The sequence below is a fragment of the Rattus rattus genome, chromosome 7 (genome assembly GCF_011064425.1).
Source record: "Rattus rattus isolate New Zealand chromosome 7, Rrattus_CSIRO_v1, whole genome shotgun sequence".
NCBI lineage: Eukaryota > Metazoa > Chordata > Mammalia > Rodentia > Muridae > Rattus > Rattus rattus.
Genome location: NC_046160.1, coordinates 40,584,446 through 40,605,472, shown reverse-complemented (window position 1 = coordinate 40,605,472; position 21,027 = coordinate 40,584,446). Strand labels below are relative to the sequence as shown.

General features: G+C 43.3%; 1 long non-coding RNA gene across 1 annotated transcript; it reads left to right on the top strand.

The window, feature by feature from the left end:
- Positions 1 to 883: 883 nt before the first annotated feature.
- LOC116905658 lies at positions 884 to 20,776 on the top strand. Its single transcript, XR_004388557.1, has 3 exons — positions 884 to 972; positions 16,857 to 17,198; positions 20,596 to 20,776. It is a non-coding gene; the product is annotated as an uncharacterized LOC116905658 (long non-coding RNA).
- The last annotated feature ends 251 nt before the right edge of the window (positions 20,777 to 21,027 follow it).

Here is a 21,027-nt window from a genome sequence, read left to right as displayed (position 1 = left end):
GATCTGCACGTGTTAGAACTGAGTTTGATCCCCAGAGTCCAGATCAAGATACTGAGTGCAGTGGTACATGTGTGTCATCCCAGCACGTGAGATGCAGAGGCCAGGGTATCGCCAGGGCTCACTGACCAGCTAGTCTACCCTAGTCTAGAAGAAGCCAGGGCCCAGTGCCAGTCAGAGCCCCTAACGCAAAAAAACAAAGGCAGCCACCTCCTGAAGAAACACATTGAAGGTTTTACTCTGGCTTTCAGGCATATGTGCAATTGGTCTCTCTGTCTCTGTGTCTGTCTCTTTCAAACACACACACACACACACACACACACACACACACACACACACACACACCCCTTTGACTTGGATTTCTAGTTTCAGCACAAATGGCAAAGAAAACCCTGGTATAAGAGTCTGTATCTATTGTCGAGGAGACATGGGCACAGGCTGTGGCTGGTGGAGGATGGCGACTGCCCTGTGGCTTGACCTCCCAGCTCTCCTGCCTTGCTGTACCATCATTAAGAAGAGCCTGGCAGATTTTCTTCCTTTGTCACTCCTGTGGCTTCATGCCCAGGCTTACGGATAGGGGCAGAGTGAAGAGTAGAAGGTTTAGCCAGCCTGTAAATGGATTGTCTAAATTTAAAAAGGATGAAGATCATAGCGCTCCAGAAACAGTTAAGGGCTGGAGGGAGAGAGCGAGGCAGCCCAGCTCTTTCAAGGAGGGAAGGCCACTCACTTGGGCTGCACCTGCTGCCTACGGAGTGCTCCGCTATTGAAGAGGCCTGCGGCCCGATCTGCATATCAAATAGCTGGCGTGTAGATGAGGCCATTCATTCTGCCTTCTGTGTGTTTGTCCTGCTGGGGACGGGCTGTTGTTTAGCAGCAGGCCCTGGTTCCCTCAGGCTCCCTGAGTCAGCAGCCCCCCTCACCCACACTGAATTCAAAACCAGGATTGATCTTCACAGAGAAGTCTCTGGTGCAGTGGTAAGTCCAAGGCATCGATGATAGAAGGCTGGGAGGTTCTTGGGTGGCTTGGCTCCATCCATCTACATGGCAGAAGCATTTCTAAACTAGATGAGCGGCCTGGCCACCATTTCTAGACTTCCTATCGGATCACACATGTGCTTTAGCGCATTGACACAGACTCAAAAGCTTCGGGTTGGATCTGTTTAGAGATACTCTATCATTGGGTCATGTGGTATGAGAGAACATTAGAGCTTGATGTGTATTTAGGTGAATATGTAAACTTTCATATTTCTCAGGTCTTAGATTGAGTCTGGATAACTACTTTCAAGAAATGTTGACATTGTTATGATCCGATAATCTGCTTGCTGGCCCTCTCCCCCGTGTGTGTGTGTGTGTGTGTGTGTGTGTGTGTGTGTGTGTGTGTGTGTATGTTTGTACATATGCATGTATATAGCGTATACATATATGTGTATGTATACATATGTGCGTATGTATACATATGTGCGTATGTATGTGTGTATATGTATAGGTGTGTATGTATGTATGTGTGTGTATATATGTATGTATGGGTCTATGTTTGTATGCAAGGTTTCAACCTGAGTCCTCTCCTAGGAATAAAGAATAAATTAAAGTTGCTGATGTTTTTATAATATATCTTTTGTATGCTTCCCAAGAGAATAGCCATTCTAGCCAGCCTGATTCCTTAAACTATAATTTCTGTCTCTTCCTTGTCTTGAATAGAAGAAACATCCTCTGAACAGAATTCTCTCCAAATAAGAAATTAGAAAGGGGGACAAAGTCTAAGCCATACTTTGAGGTCAAGCATCTTCCTTTGCTGTATTTTCCTAGTCCATTGTATCTTGTCAAATCCCAGATCCTTTTTCTGGCTGTGAAAATAGTTACTCAGGCTTGGGACCTCTTGTCAAGGTTAAGAGAATGTTACTAGCTTGGCTGAGAAAAAGCATTATCAAAGATGATAAAAAAAAAAAAAAAAAAGGCCGGGGTCTGTGGTTTAAATAAACAAAATATTTTTTAAAGGAAGCCTTTTTTTTTCCTCTATAAGATAATATTCTTAATCTCAGGCACTTTCTTGGAGTTAGAATCATCTATAGGGCATAAAATGCCAGTTGCAAAATTAAAAAATTATTTCAATAAAGGCTGCTTTTACTCCTGCTGGATGGAAGCACAGGACAGTCAGATTTAAACCTTCTAGCAATTAAAGCCAACCTCATGCTGCATCTCCTGCCTTTTGAAGACTGACAGTTCTATTGAATGACATCAGTTGTACAGTTTCTAATGCCTCACCAAATGTAGGCGAAAGCATGGCGAGACTGAGCCATATTTGCATATCAGAGTTTGTATCCCTTCTAAATATTTGATTCCTTTCTTCCCCCCACAGGCAGAACCCTAGGCTCAACTCCGGAATGTGTGACTCGCCAAGGTCACACAGCCTACAGGATCAGGGAATCTGGCCTCCTCCCCTCCCAGATCCATGCTTGGTTGCAAGGCAGCTTTCCCCAGCAGCTAAGGTGGGACAGTCTTGTTGAAACCAGAATAGGACGGGTGGCAGAAAACAAACCAAAGGCACATGTGACAATAATGCACATTATTTCAAAGCATCATGAAAAAAAAAAAAAAAACAACTGAATATTACACACAAAAAAGTAAGCACCACTTTTCTCAAACCCAGATCTAAAAGAAATAAGGACACCCATATTTCTTCAAAAATCACTCCATAGGAAAGAATAATGAAACAGTGACGGTAATTAGCAGAGCCCCATTTCATATGTACAAAAATCAAATAAAACTCAGCTAAGAAAATATTCAGAAACAGAGGGAAAATTCAATTTTGCATTCAGATGCAACCCCGTCTTGGAATCTATTTACTGGCCTAAAGCTTTTGCAAGTGACGCTGGTGGGCACATATTACCGAGCTGGGGACTGTTCTGTGAGCTCTACTAGACCACTCTGCAAGAATCCATGCAATCCTTTGGCAGTGAAGCAGTTAAGTTCCCTCATCTCCTAGGCAACCAGCAATGGCAGTCCACATAAGAATCCTGGGGACACTGCCAATCTGCTGTTTAATAAAGTAAACTTTGATTGCTAGAGATATTTCTTCTTTTTATAAGTCATTTTTCGTTACCATATTCAAATGTAATGCCAACCAGCATGCTATATGTGCAGGGGCAGCCTCTACACTGTTGAGAAGGGCCCATTAGAAATGTTATTTTAAAAGATGCAGGGCTATGTGCATATTCACAACTGATTCGATTGCATAAGAAAATAACACCAAAGGACCCACCTAAGGTGTGCTTGCTTAGTGAGAACAATTCAGAATATAACACGGGGTTCACTTTCCCAGCTTCTTCATCAGCAACGTGAAAATATTAATTTCTGCAAGCTGCACGACGCTTAATTTTTAAGATGCCGAACATCTTGTGATATATTCGTCTGCTTTTTAAAATTATAATGTAGAGTCTCTATTTTGACGCAACGTTGTGGCTAGGTCCCACTCAGACAAGCACAGAAAAGATTTATTCCAAGTTGCCCAAGCTTTCTCTCCCCTATTTCAGAAGCTATGCTGCATCTTGGGATATTGACAAGCCTCTAATAGGAAACGGAGCAGGGGAGCTTAATGAGGCCTGCATTGAGTGTGAGCGAGGGTAGGAGGAAAGCCAGGCAAAGCCGAACCAAGCTCCATGTCCACAGTGCCTAGCAGCAGGCAAGGCAGCTGCCTGCCATTCTCCTGTCTCCCTTACCCCTATACACGCCTCTTCCCTCTGACCCAACTAGCTTGATAAAAATTGCGCTGGCTTCTTCACAAACATAAAAGCAACCCAAACAAAACAGAGAATCACTCCATTGATGTAGAGGAGAGGAGCCGGTAAGCCTGGATAGGAGAGTCATTGCTGCAGAGCGGTGAACAGCATCGACTGGGGGACGGTGGGGGAGGGGCACTAGGAGGAACCGCTCTGTAAAAATGGCCCCTGCTCCTTGGTCTGTGTTCTTCCTTAAGCAAGGAGGTTGTTGTCCTACAGAAGAGTTTTGTTAAGGCAAATCTTCAATTCCAAGAACACTATCTAATTTGCACCCACAGCGCACTGGGCATTTCTCATCTCTTATTTTTTTTACATTTCTTAGCTATCCCTTTGTTATCGTTTTTCCACTCCAGTGAAAAATCAAAGGCTTGCCTCACCCCCACCCCCTAGGAGCCTTCCAGCATTTTGCCACCCTTAACTCTGCTTGAGATTAGAAAAGTCAACAACACGATTCCTAGCTCTAATGAGTAGACAGCTCCAAGGAATTTGTAGCATGCGTTTTCTTTGCCCACCAAGTATATGGTCCAGTAGTAAATTCTGTGATGTTGCCTACATCCACGGTGGATAACCCCGTGCATCGCTTAATACGATTTACGCTTGTTGGCTCTCTCTATATGCCCTGCCATGGTGAATAAAGGAGAGGCCGAGTTCCCGTGGCAACCAGAGCCACTGCACTCCCAACTGCTGGCAAATTCTTCCTAAGCAGAAAGTAGGCAGGAGAACAAGACTACACTGGCTCCTGCATAAACATGACAGGCTCTGATCTGGAAGAAGGAGGCATCCAGTCTCAGATTGAATTTAGATTCTCTGATTGCTTGGCCAGACCCTTCCATGTGCTCTTCCCATGGAAACATCTGCGGCTGGAAGGGAGCCCAATCATAATTCTTTGCAGATCCCCCTCAGCCCATTGCTAGTCGAATGTCACCCGGGCTCCATCAAGGACGAGACTCCATCAAGGACCCAGAGAAGAATTCTTTATGCATCTGCTCAAAACGAGAAGGTTATTTTGTTGTCTTCAAGATGGCTCTTGAGCTGCAGGCAGAGCCAAGGGCTGTGGCCTGAATGAGGAGAGTTGCTAGGAGATAAGCCCCGTTGCAGACAGCAGGCTGGAGTTATCTCTAATTGACAGCTCCTTACCCTAAGGGTCTAATTCTAACCTTGAGACCAGGACTATAATGAGAGGGCAGCTTTCTGTCACCCCTATTCCTGGAGCAGGCAGGGAGATTACTGGAGGACTGTTTTCTAGGGGTTTGTTATGTTTCTTTAGGAGGGAGGGGACCAGACGCGAGGGGCCCTGTCTCAGCCCCAGTTTGCATCTGTGAGCCCTTGTCTGATTCATAACACCTGAATAAACTCTCTCCTGCAGTGAAGATGGGCTCGCTTTGAAATATCCAGGGTGTGCAAGGAAGAGGGGCCCTCCTTGGATTTAAAATGATTTGAAATTGAAGCAGAAAAGGTGGATTTATTTGAAAAAGTAGGGATCCGGTCTGGGGAAGGCAAGGAAAAGAAAACAAACACAGTATTCTGTTTTTCGTATTGCCCCTCCGCCAGGCCCCTCTTGGCTTCCAGAGAAGTCTTCTCTGAGATTTCTGAGAGATGCAGTTTAGATGTCCTGTTGCACAACAAAGCTACACAGACAGGTATAGGAGCTGCAGGTTGGGAAGAGCCCGTATTTTCTTGTGACTTTTTCTGCAAGCTGGTTGACTAGGTTTTTTTTTTCTTTAATTTTTTTGTTGTTGTTTGTTTTTTCTGAATAATACCACGTACAAAATGCAATTTACACACAGCCTGAAGCCAGTAGGCCTAAGAGACCAAGGCTTCCTTGTGCCCGTGAAACTGTCAAAAAGAGAAAGCGTTTTCTTGGTGTGCTGGGCTATGAGGTGGGCCAGACCAGCTTGCTCCGGCATTCCCTTCCAATGCAGTGGCTGGGGCTGTTTTTTTCCTTCAATATTCCTCACAGTGGCCCATTGTAGCCAATGCCACCTCGCATTTCCTCCCGTGAGAAAAGTGATGTGTGGAGATTTTGAGTACTAAAGAAAGCACATTTTAAATCAAGAGCATATAATTTTATTAGTGCTTTTAATAAAGGAAGAAGAAATGTTTTGTTGAGGGGGTGTTTCAGGGTCGGGTCTGGAAGTTGACTGAGAAACAGCTGCAGTACCAGGTCTCCCTCTAGAGGCGCTGCTCACCCTGAGCCCCGCTGCAGGGCACCGAAGGCCAGGGTGTCTCCATTTCCTTTAAGTTTTAAATATGATTTGGAAATAAAAGGATGTAGCCTGTCCTTCCTCAGAATTAAATATTAGTAGTCAAATAGATTTTATTTTTGATATCTTTTTAGTTAAAAAGATTAAAACATAATTTTAAATTTGCAGGAGAGTTTTAAATCTCACCAGAGTACCCTCAGACCCAGAGGCATTTTCCACCAGCCTCTTTGAGTGTTTGTAGTCCCCCCACACCCCTCAACCCCATCACTTTTAAACAGTTTGATACTACAGTAAAGACAGTATGAATCTTTATCTTTCCCCAAGTACGGGAGCACACTTTCCTACCACCGCAATGTCCAATTCAGAAAGTTAAACATCAGAGCTTGCGACTGTTGCCTGACAATTCATGATCAAAGCTTGTCAATTATTCCAGACGTTTCCGGTTGCAATGGTTCTCCAGTCATTGCAAATCGCCCAAACACACGTTGTGCCTATTTTTCCAGGAACGATTTCCACCAAGAACGACCTAGAAAATTCACTACGTACCACTCAAAGTCGGTATCAAGCTTGGATTATTTTTAGTATTAAATATTCAGAGACAGGAAATGCCCAGAAAGCGTCAGGGCAGTAGATCTGTGATGTGTCCCATAAATCTTGATATTTTCTAAATAAAAAATAATGCTTTTTTTGTTTATCACTTAGAGGAAAAATAATAATATCAATTTAAAATAAATATTTTGGAAAACAAAGGACTGGATAAGAAATAAGAAATGCCGTTTGTGGTCAAATGTCTGTAAAGAGTGTGTCTCCATAAAGGGGGCTGGCACGAGCTCTTTTCCTTCATTGTTCTGGGACAATTCATAGCAGTGCAGAGTGGGCAGAGAGAGGAGAAACACTGTTAAGAAGACAGCAATAAAGCCAGAGAATGAAGCAGTTATTTCTGGATAGAAAAGATTATAGACAAGGAAAAAAATACAACACAAATTAAGTTTTGAGTCCTGAATATGGTAGTACACCCCTATAATCTCAGTACTTGGGAGTCTGAGACAGGAGGATCACAAGTTGGAGGCCAGCCTGGAATGTATACTTAAGAATAAAAGTGAAAATTACATTTTATTTGTTTACAATTTTATGATCATGCATATTAGTTAGGTAAAAAAAATCCCCTTGCAGTTGTACCTAGTCTCTGGCCCTTCTCCCAACCACATGGATGGATGTAGGGTCCATAGGTTCTTGCTTTTCTGCTGCCCCCATCAGCCAGGAAGGCGAGACTCCTCCATATGGTCCGAGTTTGTGGGCACACACGTGTTCAGACGTGTATACAGAGCACTGTTCCTATGTATCTGAACAGATTCTAAACAACTAAACCCAACACAGAAGGACACTGAAGATTGATATACTTTTGGGCATAGCTCTACCCAGAGATGTTCTCTGCCGTGCACAGGACACTCAATACTATCTCCAGGGTGAGGCTAGATTGGCATACACCCACACAGCATCCTCACGTGACCACAAGGCCAATATTCTCCCTCTGTGTCCTCTGGAAGGACAGTCCATGAAACCGTTCACCCCATGCCCATGTTTGTCAAGCCCCACAATTTCCACTGGATCAGAAACCACATCCATAATTTTCTTTCAAACAGCAACATCTGGACAAACCAGTTTTAAATTCTTCTCTCCTTCACGAGACAATGAAATGAAAATCTCTTCATGCTTGTGAAGAATTTAAATTCCAACTGGAAACGAAATTCTCTCTTTTGTTTCAAAGTGACTGTATGTTCTACCACTCTGGAGCCTGGGAGGCGAGAAAGTCTACTCAGGAGGTAGTTGCCTGCTCCTGATGTCAGGGGGACAGACCCCAGGTTGTCTCTAATCAGCTGCTCGGGAGGCTGAAGGTTCCCTTGGAATCAATCACAGAGCATTTTTAAGGAGCAGTTGCTGACCTCTGACCCTTCCTGCAGAGGGCTTGACGGGATTAGGGGAACTTTGCTCAGTTCACCTCAAGCTACAATAAAACAACAAGAAAGGACATACTTTTTAATTATCCAAACATATTTACATGCTCGACTGAGTCCCCAGATGGGACAGAGTCATACCAAGTTACAGATAGCAGTTGTTCAGTAATATTCTCTGTCTTTGTCTCTGTCTGTCTGCCTGTCTGCCTGTCTTTCTCTTCCCCTTCCCTCTCCTTTTGTTTCCCTCTTCTTCCCTTCCTCTTCCCCCTTTCCTAAGAGGGTCCAGAGGTGTGAACCAGGTGGCCTGTACTTCATTCATCTTACTTTTCTGTAGCTTGACTCTCACTTCTCCTTTCTTTCTGTATTCACACACAGCTGGCAGGTTCTTCTGGAATATTCTAATGGGTTTGAAATGGTACCCAAAACACTCAGTTCTGTTTTCCTCTCCTATGGCAAGGCAATGCATCTTCAGCTTACAGTAAAGAAAGACCTGCAACACTAGACTACAGAGATACAGGCATGATAGGCCATGGGATTGCCACATGCATCTGTCTCCGGAGGGTCCTTCCACAGAATTCTTTGATGAAGCAAATCTCCAACACCAGGAAGGCTTGCCAAGGTACGTCAGATTGACCTAGCTCACATAAGGGTCATTGCCATCTTGTATCTGCATGTGTTCATTTTTTTTTTCAATGTGAGCTATCCTGTCCCTTCTCCCTCCATCTAGCATGCAGTCAGATCTCTGCTTGATCTTCTTAGCAGAGGCAAGACAGACAGACAAGCTTCTTATAGTATTCTCTTGCCATTGGTGACAAAGATGAGAAGAGTACACAGGGTACAGTGTGGTGCGATGATTTCTCATACTTCTTTCTATCTACTTTGATTTAGTTTTTGTATTTTTATCATTAGAAGAGCAAGGCAGAGGAGATGAAGGTTCAATTTGTTCCTGAGTTTAGCAGGAAGCTCTGTAGAGCGTGTTCTCAGGTTGCTTTTTGTCTTTGTCTGTTTTCTGTATTTTTTTTTTTTAGTTCATTTCTCTGCCTTCCTAATGGTGCCCTGCTAACATTGTTTAGCCGTGAAGGCATTTGGTTCCTGCTGAAAGGCAAATGTGCGGTTTAGTCCATTAGCACCTTTGCTCAAAATAAATTGCACTCAGAAGTATGCGGCCGGGGGTCATTTTGGAAATCTTAAGCCAGAAACTGACTTATCTGGAATTTCCTGTTTAGTGGCAGAATGGACAGATATTATGCAGGTAGAACTGAGGTCAAGGAGTTTCCCTTCCAAGCTCAAAGCAGGTCCTTGGCCTGATGACCATGCAAGTCATGCACTAAGCATCTTGGGTAATCAGGTAGGGAGCATTTCCCGTTTTTCCGGGGATTGAAGGCATGCAGTCTCCTTGCTGAGGTGACATTTAGCTGTGGAGTACTATGCTGTGTACTGCACACTATACGCTGCACACAAACTGCCACAGTTGAGAGAAACTAACTCATCCTGTGGAGTTAGGGTGTCCTTACAGTAGACTTCACATTTGTGCTACCACCTGACAAGTGAATAGACACTAATCAGAGAGAATAACTTGTGACTGAGGAATGGCATGAACTTTCAGAATGGGTCTTAGAATGATGGCAAGTCTGTGTGGACAGGGATAAGGGTACAGAAGGCTGCAAAAAAAAAAAAAAACGTAGTGAGTCCACTCTAGATAATGAATAAATGCCTGTTTGATTGATGCCTCCTTTATCTAGCTATTGGTGATCTCCGAGCAGTGAAAATATTCCCTGATGCAAAGCACATTAAACCAACAAGTAAGTAGTAGAGAAGCACAGTATTAGGAGAAGCTATGACTGTCCTAGACTGTCTCTGAGTGGATGGGAGACTGCCTTTGACTGGCTTAGGTGTTTGAAGGATAATTTTGAAGGTGTTGCCTGCTACACTTAGGCAAAGGAAGTTAAGACTGACACTCTGATCTTCAGTGATGAAACTAGCGGGGACATGCGCCTCCCTATAGCATGCAGAGGGAATGATGCGTTTGTGTAGTCTGTATTCCTGTCCAACAGAGAACATCTTTTATCATCACAGGGAGAGAAGAGGCAAAGTCAGATTGTGTATGACTATAAATAGTTGGCCTACTGGTGAAATCAGATCAAGGTCTCTTGACTATATAATAAAATTACCACTGATTCTCTAGTTCTGCTACCTAGGCAGTATTTATGACAAAGAACTCTTTATGTGTTGTATGGTCACATATTCAGAATGAGGCTTTACTGATAAAGGGATGTTGTCTCCGAAGCTTACCTTTAAAATGCTCAGGAAATGTGTGTGTGTGTGTGTGTGTGTGTGTGTGTGTGTGTGTACATGTGTACATGTACATGTGTGTATGTGATATGTGTGTATGTATTTGTGTGTACATGTACATGTGTGTATGTGATATGTGTGTATGTATGTGTGTGTGTACGTGTGTGAGTACAGAGACAGTCAAATGGAGAGATACTAAAGCAACAGAGCTAAGAAGGTTGGACACCCCTGTCTTGTTAAATAGTATCTAGCAATTCCTTGTTCTGCAAACATTAAAGCTTAAAATAAAGTCACAGTAAAATAGGAAAAGAAAGGCAAAGGGACAGCAGAGATGACGCCATTGGTAGGTAAAATGCCCACCATGTAAACATGAAGATCTGAGTCTATATCCCTTGTACCCATATAAAAGCCAAGTGAAGGGACAGGCAGCTGTAATCCTAGTACTGGAGAAGGCCAATGGGTGAGCTCTGGGTTAACTGAGAGACTTTATCTCAAAAGAAAAGGTGGAACTCTTAGGCATATACGCAAAGGATGTTCAACTATACTAGAAGGACACTTGCTCAATTATGTTCATAGAAGCTTTATTCATAATAGCCAGACACTAGAAACAAACTTGATGTCCCTCAAGTGAAGAGTGGATAAAGAAATGTTGTGTATTTACACAAAGGAGCATTAGTCAGCTATTAAAAACAATGACACCATGAAATTTGCAGGCAAATGGATGGAATGAGGAAATTCATCCTCGGTGAGGTAACTCAGAGCCAGAAAGACACGTATGGTATGTACTCACTTACAAATGGCTAGTAGCCATAAATTAAAGGACAACTACACTGACATTTTCAGACTCAAAGATACTAAGGAACAAGAAGGGCCCAAGAGGGGGCACATGAATCTCACTGAGAAAGGGAAATAGAATAGACATTGTGACTGTACAGGATCGGTGTGGGAACAGGAGAGATCAGGCTGGGGGGAGGACAGAGGGAGAGTGTACTGAGAGATAACATTGGAAGCAATGGGGGTATCTCTGGGACAAGCTAGAAATCTAGGGCAATGGAAACTCCAAGGAACCTATGAGGGTGAGCCCAAGTAAGACTCCGAGCAATAAGGAATATGGAAACTGAACCAGCCATCTCCTGTAACCAGACGAGACTTCCAATGGAGGGATTGGGACACCAACCCAGCCACATTTTGCCCTGCCTATAAGATGTGGAAGCAGAAGATGGAGCAGAAATTAAGGGAATGACCAACCAATGACTGACTCTGCTTGAGACCCCTCCCATGAGAAGGAGTTCACTCCTAAGACTGTTAATAATTCTGCTATACTTGCAGACAGGAGCCTGCCATCTGAAAGGCTTCACCCAGCAACTGATGGAAAAGATGCAGAGACCCAGAGCCAAACATTAACCGGAGCTTGGGTAACCCTACAGAAGCGGGGGAGGAAGGATTGTAGGAGCCAGAAGGATCAGGACATCATAAGAAATTATTTAACCCAATCTTATTGGGGCCCACAGGGACTGCACCTCCAACCAGGGAGCATGCATGGGGCTGACCTAGTAACAGTTGTGTAGCTTGGTCTTCATGTGGGACTCCTAAGAGCAGGAACAGGAGCCATCTATGGCTCTGTTGCTTAACTGGGCTACCTCTTAGCCTCAGGAGGAGAAGATGTGCCTAGTCTTATTGCAACTTTACATGCCCAAGCTGGTTGATATCCATGTGAGGCATCCCCTTTCTTGAAAAGAAAGGGAAGAGAAATGGGTGGGAATAGAGGAGAGGAGAGAGGAGAAACTATGGTTGAGATGTAAAGTAATTAAATAAAACAATCAATTAAAAAAACTCATACCAATGCTTAAAGCAGTTTTCCTGAAAGCATTATGTTGGTGTAGCTGATAAAGAGTTGGAGAGGGAGAGAGAGAGAAAGAGAGAGAGAGAGAGAGAGAGAGAGAGAGAGAGAGAGAGTATTTATTTCTATGTCGACATTGTGCAATGTGCAATGCACTTACACAAGAGAGCATGCATGTACACATGCACGCACACATACACACACCCCCACACACCACACACACACACACACACACACACACACAGAGAGAGAGAGAGAGAGAGAGAGAGAGAGAGAGAGAGAGAGTTATTACATACACACAGAAAACAGTTACTATTGCTGAGATGAAACACTATGACCAAAGCAACATTGGGAGGAGAAAATTTATTTACAAGGCTTCTATTTCTGCATCACTGTTTGTCACTGAAGGAAGAAGTCAGGGAAGAAACTCAAACAAGGGGTTGATGCAGAGACCATAGAGGGGTGCTTCTTACTCATGGCTTGCCCATCCTGCTTTCTCATAGCAATTAGGACCTCCAGCCATCAGGCATCACCCGCATTGGGCTGAGCACTCCCATATCAATCATTAATTAAAAAAATGTCCTACAAGCTTCTCTACAATCTGATCCTATGGAGTCATTTTCATAGCTTGTGTCAAGGTGACATACAACTAGCCAGACAGGGCCAACGCCTGACATGTTGAATGACCAGAGTAGAAGTGGTATTGGTTCATTAGGCATTAATGTAAGAGTGAGGGGTTAGAGAAAGGAGGTAGGTGCACAGGCGGGTTCAGGGAAGGACTAAAAGACAGACAGGTATGTGACTGTCCTGAGGGGCACTTGGAAACTTCAGCTGCCTTTGTAACATGTGTACTGGGAGCCAGGACAATTCTGGGTCTGCATGATAACAATGCTACAGCTCCTCTGAACAGGAAGGCAGAGGAGTAGCCCTTTCTGGAGAGGCTCACCTGCTGGCCCTTCTAGACCAGTGCTTCCCACTAATAAGAAGCACGGAAGATTCCCCACATCACTTACCTTGCTGCCTTTATGTAAGGCAGTTGCATTTTTGTTGGCTGGTTTTCCTTCCAGAGGCTGTCCCTGTGTCCTTCTGCTACCAGCATACCACTAATGCCAGAGCCAGTGTGCTCATCCATGGCCATGACTGCCATGTGCTCTACAACCCTCTTAGGAATTCTGGTGGCTGTAAGATATAAGATACAAGCCCTGGTTATGGCCTCACGAACCCTTCTGCAGACCTCCTTCCTTTTCTGGATTATGTGGTGTGCCAGCACCAGTAGGGCTGTTCAACTTTCAAGGGCCAGACTGGTGATCAATATTTCTTTGTCTAGCAAGCATCATGTATAAGACAGCAAGAGCCTGCAACAGCTTGAAGCTCCATCTGGCTAATGGAGAACGTGCTCTTGGGGTACATATTGGTTCCTCACCCCAGTCTTCCCTGGACTGACAGCTGGGGTGTGATGCTTTGCTCAACCTGCCAAGCAGCCAGCAATCTGGATGATTTCTCTGACCTGGGAAAGCTGGATTTCCTACTGAGAGTCTGCTAAGTGACCCATTTTGACGAGGCCACATCCACCAGCAATGAATGGCTGTCCATTCCTGGATATTTATATCAGGAATCAGACGTCTGCTGGTAAAACCCCCTATTCTAGGAAACCCTCATTATCAGGAGGACACTCTAGGGGAATTGGACTTGTGACTTCAGGAACAGTTTCCCTGGTAGGTTCACATAAGGTAGAGTCAGGAGCACTTAGCTGATGGCTGAGAGTTTCCTTCTCTGTTATATAGAGAAAGAACACTAGATAGCTGACTCAGCTCTGTCTAATGGCTTTGGCTTGGTCACTTGGTAACTCTTCTGAGTTAAGAGCTTCATTGGATGGCTGGAGAAATAGCTCAGTTGGCAAAGGGTTGGTCTTACAAGCATGAAGACCTGAGTTCAGTGCCCAGAACTCACAGTAAGTGCTCAGAGTTGGCACTTGTAACCTCAGCTCTGAGGAGATGGAGATGGGCAGACTGCTGTCTGGGTTCCACTTGTCAGTCAGCCTTGATGAGCTCTGGGACACAGAGAGACTGTCTCAGGGGGTTAAAAAAAAGAGGGCAACAAACGTAAACTCTGAGGTATGTATGCCACTCAAAGTTGTCTTTTAGCTTCCATACATGTGAATCTATAGATGAACAGGAACACCCCCTAACAATTCCCCCACATTCGTGAATCTATGTATACACACATGGCAGAGAGTACACACCATGTACACACACACACACACACACACACACACACACACACACACACACACACACAAATACACCCCCAAGTTCCTCTATGTAGTCCAACCTAAGCTTCTAAGTCTACAGAATCCAGACACCATCTTTCATTCTATGGTTTATCTCATTGCTAATTTTTATTCCCTCATTTTTTTTTCTACTAAGCTTTCCTAAGTCTGATTCCATGGTTCCAACATTCGTGTAAATGGCTTTTTAGTCCACAAAAGGAACTTTGTACAGAAACTGAGGATACGTCCACATTTAAACCCAAATACCGTTTCTTATTAGGGAAATCATGAGAGAATATGTATTTAAACCACATATACCCTGAACTTTTTTTTTTTTTACTGTAAAAGACATTATTAGTTTTTTAAGATATTTTTATGAGTAAAATAATTATTCTGTTACTATGTATATTCAAATTTTCTGATACAACACTTGGTCCCCAAACAGCACAAAAACAGAGAGCTTCGTGTTTTTCCCACCATGAAGGGTCTTGAGGACACCTGCCCACCTAACCAAAGAAATGACCCCTTATCTACCCACCCAGGGCACAGACGTGGATCATGAGGCCCAGCAGCCGGCTCTCAAGAGACTCTCAGGTCTTTTCCTCAGGTCTCTCATGGACATCTGCCCAGTGGGATGTCTGGGCAGAATATTTGCTTTCATATTGCTTCAACACACACTTTATTCGATGACTATAACTCTCCATATCAGAGTCTAAAGCAGGGACTCCATGAGGCTGTGAACTAAATAACTTACGTTCCTAGTAGAAAAGGGCACAGTCCTTTCAATTTTTGATAAATATATAAATACAGCAATTTTCAGTCATTAGTATAGTGTGCTTGTCAGTTTTATGTGAATTTGACACACAAACAGAGTAATCTGGAAGGGGTGAACCTTAATTGAGGAAAATACCTGTACAAGATTCAGCTGCAAGGTATTTTCTTAGTTATTAATGAGAGAGGGGCCAGTACATTATGGATGGGGCCATCCCTGGGCCAGTGGTCCTGCGTTCTATAAGGAAGCAAACTGAGCAAGTCATGGGGAGCAAGCCAGCAAACAACACTCCTCCATAGCCTCTGCATCAGCTCCTGCCTCCAGGATCCTGCCATGACTGAGTTCCTACCCTGACTTCCCTTGATAATGAACTGCGATGTGGAAGTATAAGCCTAGTTTACATTTTCTTCCCCAACTTGCTTTTTGGTCATGGTGTTGGGTTGCAGCAAGAAAAGCCTTAACTATGACATAGTGTCTTACATACAGCTAGCTTTCAGTAACATTCCTGATAACTGGTGAGTAGAAATGGACAATTTCCATGGTCCACTGATAGCCTACTTCTTCTAGTTTTCAATTATGTTTGATAACAACATGCTCAGACTCTGGAATGGAAGCAGTGTCCTAGCCTTTACACGTTACTCCATCCAAAGACAGTCTGTATCCCTGAGCATGTGTATTTGGTTCTAAAAGTAATTTTTAATTAATTAATTAATTAATTAATTAATATATAAATGTTTGAGTTAAACAAGGAGGCTTTTGGTACACATAAAGAAATCACTAGGACAAGCAAAGACTGGGGCTGCCAGTACTATCACATGGTCTCCCGTTGTGCACATCAGTTACAGGAATGCACAGTATTTGATGCTCGGTCCAAAGCTACAGTCCATAGGCTGGAAGCTGTCAGTCTTGGCTTGGTCATCTGACACAGCAGCAAGACCCCCTCTCCCCATCTTCTTCTAATCCTAGCCTTGCAGCTACCCTTCTCTACACTTTAATGTGTTTAATGATGGATGTTGATATCTCTCATGTATCTCCATGTAGTCTTTTCAATCTCTGTGTGGTTCATTGCACTTAATAAAAAAAAATCCTCTATGCTGATCCATGTTGCTGCAGATGGCAGATTTTCTGCCTTCTTTAAGGGTGACTAATACTTAACTGCACATCTTCACTCCATGGCCTTGCCACTCCTTCCTGCATGCGAGCTATGTTTTCATATATAGGCCATTATGAACAGTTTTCAACATTGTGAATAATGGTGAAATAATGCTTTGTATTTATTGAAGCCCATATTTCTCCATAATTTCTCTTCCAAACACTTTTCCTAAATACTATTTCCCTGAAGCCACATTCTTCTACCTAATTGAACCTGGACAAAGATTTAATACTTGCCAACATCTTCCTAATTCTTTCCAACTATGAAATTCTATTACAGCAATGGCTATTCCCAGCAATCCATCACAGTTCACCAAATATTAAGCCCTTACTCCAGGTAGGTATTGTACTCGGTACTCAGGGTATTCAGCCTGTGTGTGCATGTGGCTGTTGTGAAAGTCATACACAGTAGATGATGGTAGCATACTGAGGAACTGGGTAGGGCTCAGACCAAAGAGGACGCATGCTAATGGTCTTTTTTTATGTTCATTTCTCTTCAAGAAAGTCCTGAGAATGTGAATTAGCCTGAGCATTTTTATAAATGCAAATCATGCATTATGAATGCATATTTAAAGGATTATAATTTTCTTCTTTTATAGCAAAAAGCTACAAGATACGAACCATGGCACTCCTGTTCAAGCAAAATTTGATGGTTTTCCTAAAGATGTGCCATCTCTCTGCCTCTGCCCTTTGTTCTCCTCTATTTCCCTTCAAATGATGAAGACCCATTCTGTCTACCTCCAAGCTTTTTCATATCAACCGTCCTATTTATACCCTTGAGTCAATTGGAATGGAAGAAAGGGTGGAGGTTATTTTTTTCCACCTGTTCCAGGAACATGTGTTCGAAGAATGAATTTTTCCCCTCATTAAATCACTTTGGCAATTTTCCAGGAATTCTTATTTTAATATCAACTAAGGAAGTGCATGGTTTCTATCTGAAGGTAATGAATTCAATAAGGTTTTCAAATACTTTTAATTTTATTATTTAAAATTGCATGTATTGGAAATTTAGTTTGCACAGAACTGTGAAACATGAATCAACCTAGAATGCTCCATCTCCATATGTAGTTCACCAATATATGCACACTTCATATGCTGAAAACTCTCAACGTAGGCCTCTTTCCCCATGGCTTGCTCTAAAGTGACATGGTGACAGGGTCCAGAGAAAGGGATCAATTCTAGGTATTCTTAGGAAATGTGGGCATATGCATGAGAGCTGAGAAACAGAGAAAAGACAATACAGTGAGTCCCAATGGACATGAGGCCTGGGGAAACATGGTGGATGATCTGGAGTTGCCTTGACCTCCACTGCCTCCCCTCCTTACTCCTGTGAGGCATTAGTTCCTTACGTGGTCTGTAGCCCAGGCCACTCCAGAGGAGCTGAGAGCCTCTGGCTGAGCACATGGACAACATGGGCTTCCAAGTGTGAGGAAGGCTGTTTTCAAAGAAACAAAAGTATCCCAGAGCCAAAAATGCAATGTTAACAGGGAACAGTGGGCTCCCAAGTCTTCTAGTACAGTGTGCAAAAGTTGTGTCGTCTGAGAAGAGTGGGCATATTGGTCTAGATTTATGGAATGGATCTCAGAAGAACTACAGAGTAAGACTTGTGGCAAATGGTGAGGTGCGCAGTAGGGGTGTCTTGCATGACATCTGAGAAACCAGGCAGGCAGCAGCTCACCTAGAAGGATCTCTTGCCTCCTCTGAGTCTTTCTTCTGTTCAGAGGGCCACAGTAGGTAGAAGAAGAGATCTTTATACATTCTCCCAATTATAGTGTATGCTGGAGGAATAGCAGAATCTGATGGAGGACAGAATGTTGGGCTCAGCACCCTAAACCCATGGGGACACACATATACACGGGCAGAAAATATGAAATAAAGTAAGTACAGTAACCAACAGAGGGGGAAGAAACAAAATGAAACAAAACACCAAGCAGAAACAATGGGTCAGAGCAATGTACTGGTATTGTTCTGAAACATCCTGTTACTTCCAGGGCAGATGCAGATCCATCACAAAGCTTCATTCCTTTGACTAAAATACCATTGTCCTTAGAGGGCCGACACACTGGCATAGCACATAACGATTAATTTCATATTAATTGATTTATCTTCATTAGCATATTTTTTGGCTAAGAAATTCTCTTACAGCTGCAGTATTCCAAACAGATACACAGCACTGCAATTTGGGGTACACATAGAGGAAAATCTGCAAGGGGCAATACAGAACCTGCGAAGGGCCAGAGAAAGAAAGGAGCTGCAGAGTCTGGGTCTGACCAGGGGTTCAAGGCTCTCTTGGGCTCAGTGACCTACTATTGCATTCAGATGGCCCCTGAGGCTAACCTTACTCTACCCCACAACTTCTGAGGGTTGATGTTAAAGTAGGTTAATGGGAAACAGCAGGACCCTGCTGGACTCATAGCTAAGACAGTTAGGTTGTGGGGAGGAGCCTATTTGTGTGTACCACCATTGGTTCATAAGGGAGGCAAAGGGTCCTTGGGAGAAGGCAGCATATTAAAGGTATTGTCTGAAGAGGTTCTCTGCTAAAGGAGCTCAGAAGATTGCTCCTCAGTGTAAGGGCCTGTGTGTTCTGCTCAATGCAGCTCCCTTTTTGCTGCCTGTCTCCTGGAATCCTCTGCTCATCCTTCCATGAGTGAGACAACAAGTGGTTGGTAGCATTAGCTAGCAGAGTCCCAGTACAGCTTCCTGCAGAAGGGTCTCTGAGCTCTTCTGCACACAAGGTGATGGAGAAGGCTTTTGAAATGAGATCATCACAATGAACCCATGGTAAAGATACAAGTTCCTTCCCCATCTCTAGTTTCACCTGATTCCCTTTCCATAGGGAACATCTTCAGAGATGAAAGACAGGAAATCAAGTGGCTTAGCAGAAGTCTGGGCCTCCTGGACTCCATTGAGTTACACATCTCCATGTTACAGTACCCCATGTCACCTACCTCGTCACATCCCTCCACAGTCCTATAGTTATGTCAGTCTATAGAGGCTGGTGAAAGTTGGGACATTTGGTATGTTGGCACTGAGGAATAGGAAGAATGATATAGCCTTAGTGATACCAACAGATTTATGACAATCCACTTAAACAGGGTATGCTCAAAGAAGACCTTTGGAAAAAAAATATATATGCCTTTGTTGGGTTTGTTGTTTTCAATGCTTTAACAGAAAATGTCTGAAAGCAACTTAGGAAAGAAAAAGAGAAGGGTTTGCTTAGGCTCACGATTTGAGCATGCAGTTCATCATGGAGGTGGAGGAGAAGTGCAGGAGAGACAGCATGAAGAAGCTGATCATGTTGCATCATATTCCATAAGCAGAGAAAGGGGGATGCTGGTACCCCAGCCCACAGGATGGTGCTTATGTGAAATGAGTTTTTGAATCACTGCTGACCCAGTCTAGAAATTCCTTCAGGGACTGAGATGTTTGTCAAGTAAGCCATTGCACATCCCATGATGTTGCTGGTCGATATTAACACCACATGTGTATTTAGAAGTTCACACAAAAGGAAATTTTCTTTTTTAAAAAAAATTAGGTCAGATATTCAAGGAATCTCAGAAAGATTTCCAATATGACTACCTTTGGACAAATAAACAAAATCCAGAACAACCTATAGATCCAGAATTTCCAAGCCCAGTGTCGTATCACACACTTACATATGGCATAGCTGTGACTGGGAAGAAATACATTCCTGATCTGTGAGTCTGGGGACCTTCCTGTCTAAGGTTTCCCCTGGAGACTGATAAAAGTAGGCACATGTGAGTCTATGTACTTATGCCCTGTTAATATTTGATATATTCTAGCCATACAAACAAGTGGTTAAGATATTCCAGAGCTTTCTGTTGGACTTGTCCTTTCAAATGTGGTTTGAGGTGGTCTCACGAAGTATATTAAATGGAATCTATGCATGCATACATCCTCTGTAAGCACACGGCTGCTCTGTCTGCTCTTGAGTTTAGAGACATAATTCAGCAGATCTTTGCTGCTTCCTTCCAAGAAATCTAATCAAACCGGTACTGGGAAGAACCAATATGGTTAGGGTCTGCTAAGGAAGAAAATATATTCAGAATTTTGCCTCCAGGACCGAATAAATAGATTTTCTTATTATTGCTGCAATCTGATCTCCAACGTATAAAATGAGGATAAAATAATAAAAATAAAAGACATAAAGTACAAAATGGCAGAGTAAAAACATGAAACAGTTCGGAGGAGGGGGGTATTGGGGGGTTCTTGGTGACATTTCCTCAGACAATAATGAAAAAAAATGAAGAGGTCTAATGTTTACCCAGCTCAGCATCTTCCAGCTTCCCCAGGGAATGAAATCTCTCTCTTCCCCAGGGTGGTACTTACTTTGCTGCATATGTATTGGCATGAAATTGCCTACAGAGGGATCACAGCTTGGGGCAAGCTTTGTGGAGGATGAAGGTGAGTAAGAATTTCCCTTTGCTAAACTGTATTTCTTTCTAGTGAAGTTCCCATCTCAAAATGTGTCCTGACCAGCTGGGCAAGTCAAGCGAAAACAACCCCTCCTCCCTCGAATCAAACAAAGCCTTCAACGTTAATTTCTAGTTCCCATTCCTCTCCCGGTAACCTTCACTCGGCCCTCTCCTCATCGAAGGGTTTTATGTGAAAACAAGATTTCCTTCTCTGCGCCCATTTACTCCCAGCAAGAGTCAAGATGGGAGCTCGCATCAAAAGGAGACAGGAAGATTCTGAGAACTGAGATTCATGAAATAAATGTTTCTCTCCATTCCAGGCAGGAATTACACG